General features: G+C 33.8%; 1 long non-coding RNA gene across 1 annotated transcript; it reads right to left on the bottom strand.

The window, feature by feature from the left end:
• Positions 1-1319: 1319 nt before the first annotated feature.
• On the bottom strand, positions 1320-2813 carry LOC130467186 (uncharacterized). Its single transcript, XR_008927337.1, has 2 exons — positions 2649-2813; positions 1320-1865 (listed from the first exon to the last, which is right to left on the bottom strand). It is a non-coding gene; the product is annotated as an uncharacterized lncRNA (long non-coding RNA).
• Between the last annotated feature and the right edge of the window lie 1131 nt (positions 2814-3944).

Here is a 3944-nt window from a genome sequence, read left to right as displayed (position 1 = left end):
TGTTTGTAATTAATGTTAGCCGTACGAGAAGGATGTACAATTTGATGGGAAATTGAAAGCCGTCACATGGGGCAATCCACAAATTTGGAATCTTCAAATTGTGATACTCATATATTCTTGGCATTTTATTAGTTGGGTTGGCACAATTGATAAAGAAACTCTCATATCAAATCAAATTAGCTTAGCTTGGCTTATCAATACATGGTCCAATTATCACGTGGTCCAAATATGATAAAAACACAAAGTTTCTCACCTAATTGGTCCAACTCCTTATATTTTAATAATTTAGATCGTATCATTTTTATAAAATGTTGATGTTACATTATAATAACAAAATTTTGAATCAAGTAGTTTTCATTTTTCAATTTTGCATGTGCAATTTGGACTATAGTAGTCAGTATATACTGAAACATTAATTAAGATCTTACGATTTGTGTAACTTACTAAAATGGCCTTTTCAATCTAGGAAGAGTTACTTTTCGATTGCAAATTTCAGGGTTTGTAAATTGTTATTTATAGCCAATTCACATATTTGAAGACCGATATACCCGCCGGAGTGGCAATACGGTGAGATCAGATGACATGAAATGGTTGGAAAAGAATAAATTAGTTTCTCGATAATGAATTGTTATTCAAGAGCTGAGGCCAAAAACATGTACGTGAAGATTGCTATTGGTCGTATATAACTACACAAGAGACTAGGTAAGGGGAATTGATAAAAAAATATATAAGGGAAATTGATCGAGCGTGGAATATAATGGAGATTTATAATTCAATTCGAAATGCAAACCAAAACTCAATATTTGTGTGGGGGGGAATGTGGAATATAGGGTGAGACTAGGTCGATGATTATGTACCACTTATCAGTGACCACTTATCAGTGACTTAAGCAAAGGTCGAGGCTTTTTAAATCACACAAATGATGTGTCTTATAGGACACTAGGAGTCCGGGGGGAGGTCTTTAGAGTGATTGAAAACACCATGCGCGCCTTTGCCTTTACCTTTACCTTTACGATCATCTAACCATTTTTCAAAACAACCCCTTTAAAGGCTATTAAACTCATTTTTGGGACGCGCTTTAGAGACTGAATTGAACCCTTGACCAATATATTCGTGTAGCAACTCTTGTTTCAAACATAACAACCACTAAAATACCATCTAATTTATGACATTTTAAAAAGTTACAAACTTTATTTTGGTGCGTCACGCTACACACCATGACCCTATATGGTTCAAGTCCGTTCAACCATTGTCCATGTGGCAATACCGGGCGGGTAGGGTCTCCAATATCTAACATACAAAAAAAAAAAGTACAAATATACAAAAACAAAGGAAAAGTCGTCTATCATTATTTATTCATATATATATATAGATGTTGGTATACAACTATACAAGTATACAACATCTCAATTCCCAACTAGCCTCAGTTCTGGTAGATGGTAAGGAAGCAAGCATCAAAGTATCAAACAGTTCTTAACAAACATAATATGGTATCGAAATCAGATCAAACGGAACAACAAACAAAGTAACATACAAATGATACAATGATCGATCAATCGCCGTGCATCGTGATGCCAGAAGATGCATGATCGGGAAATACATCATTGTGGTGGTCGGAAAACACTTGTTCGATCAAAGTTGCTTGCATTGGTACTTATCTCCGCCAATGGAAACACACGTGAGTGTTGTGTGAGGACAACACTCACGTACACCAGGGGTACAAGAGTGCAACGCGTGCTCCTCGCAATTTTTGCAAAATCCAAATGAGCATGCAAGTTCGAGTGGTGATTGACAACAGTTTGCCGATATAGCACATGGCATATTCACTCCTTGACACGCGTCCACATAAACCATTTGTAGCATCACTGCGGAAAAAAAAAACATTGAGATACAAAATTGTTACGTAACGTACATACTATTACCTCCGTTTCTAAAAGTTATTTATGTTTGGAATTTGTGCCCACAAATATGAAAATTCGTAAATTCTCACTATTATATACATCAAAACGTTACATGTAAGATCTTGTTAGATTGGTCTCGGTCTCTATTTTCATAATATTAACCTTTTATAATTTTTTCAAATACGTCATTTTATATATTAGTAGTTAAATATTACATTGGAGTCCGTGCAAATAGTAACTGTAAAGAACTTTCAGAAATAGATCGAGGTAGTACTAACTAATAAGTTCTATCTGCGTAATTATATGTAAATATTACTATGGGTCGGGCCGGGCCAAGCTTTGGTCCGACACCAGCACGAATTCGTGGGCCTGTCGGGATTGGGCCAGATTTTTTTAAAGAAAAAGCACGACAAGACATGATACGGTCCGACACGACAATCCACGCTAAATTAGTAAAACAGCCTTAGACACGACGGTCTGGCCCGACCCTCATTACAAGTGGGCCGGCCTGAACCTTATTTTTAAAATTTTCGGCCTGGTCCATTACAAGTGGGCTTGGTGTGGGCCTGGCCGATATAGACCCACGGACCCTAGGTTCGGCTCGAAGCACGGCCGACTTACAACCATCTTTAATTATATATGAGTCGATCTATAATTTCCTTAATTTGGAACGTTTGCCAATATACATTATTAGGGTTAATATCTTTAAATAAAAAGTATGAATATAAAAATTAAAGGAGACACTACCTGCTGCGAGGAAGAAAAACGCTGCTAATTTGATTTGCTTGTTGGCCATTATATTTTTTGTCGAACTTTGGTATGATCGAGTTTAAGTGTGTAATAAGTTGTTATTGGCGAAAAATGTGTGTAGGTTTCCAATTAATTTTGGTTCTATTTATAGGATTTCATTGTGCCAATGATTAATCTTAGTTATCTTTCTAGTCAGTTTCACTACATATAATAAGTATATACGTCGTCATCGATTGGCCGATTATTGTTAATTTTTTAATTAGCTACTAATACTTCAACGCTTCGTTACAATTATTAATTGTTGGGCAAAAATAATGTTGTCATATGTTTCATTCGAAAGAACTGTACAGCTTTTTTTTAAACGAGATGGTTTTATTTTGTGCTGTTTTTGCAGTTTATATTTCTCATCATGACTCTAAAATGTCGCCATGAAGGTGATGATATGTACCTTCCACATTTGTGATTTTATTATGCTTGGATATACTCATATACTCCATCCGTTTCATAAACTTTAAGCGTAATAGTGAGAATAGTGTTCACCATCCATGCCGCTAGAGGGATAGGAGTCACAAAATGTCTTGCACGTACAAGGTGTACAATAAATTTATATTGTACACTAAGATAACTTTTACATAGATTTTTGTAATTACATAATTTTTTGTAATTTTAACGAGTAATATGTTTTGATTAACTTTTATATTATATAAAAAAAGTTGATAGAAAAATATTTTAAAGGGTTAAATGATTAATTTTATACTATCCCCCATTTACCTGGAAGTTCTTTACGCTTTGAAATATGTGTCCAAAGTATGAAAACTTTGATCGTAAATTCTCACTATTATGAACATCATAACGTTATCACGTAAGGTCTTATCAGATTGGTCTAGGTATGTATTTTCAGAATATCAACTTTTTATAATTTTTTCACATACGGAATTGGATATATTAGTGGTTAAGTATTGCATTAAATTCCGTGCAAATAGTAAGCGTAAAGAACATTAAGGAACGGAGGTAAAACATTATTAATGATTTTGAAGAATTTTTTTTATTAAGATGAAAAAAATTTATCACTACAAAATAGATAACTTTTACATATATAAAGGTAACTTTTAAACATTTTGAGTTAACTTTCAATATTTATTGTACACCACTTTACCACTTGTAAATAAGAATTTATATACGCGTCATTTACATGGATGGAGAAATATCAAAAGATAACTCTTACAAAGAGGTACGTAGAATGCAAAAATCATCTATTATTACTATATTAGTATATACTAAAATAGACACCAG

The sequence above is a fragment of the Spinacia oleracea genome, chromosome 2, assembly GCF_020520425.1.
Source record: "Spinacia oleracea cultivar Varoflay chromosome 2, BTI_SOV_V1, whole genome shotgun sequence".
Taxonomy (NCBI): domain Eukaryota; kingdom Viridiplantae; phylum Streptophyta; class Magnoliopsida; order Caryophyllales; family Amaranthaceae; genus Spinacia; species Spinacia oleracea.
This window is presented reverse-complemented; position numbering and strand designations above follow the sequence as displayed.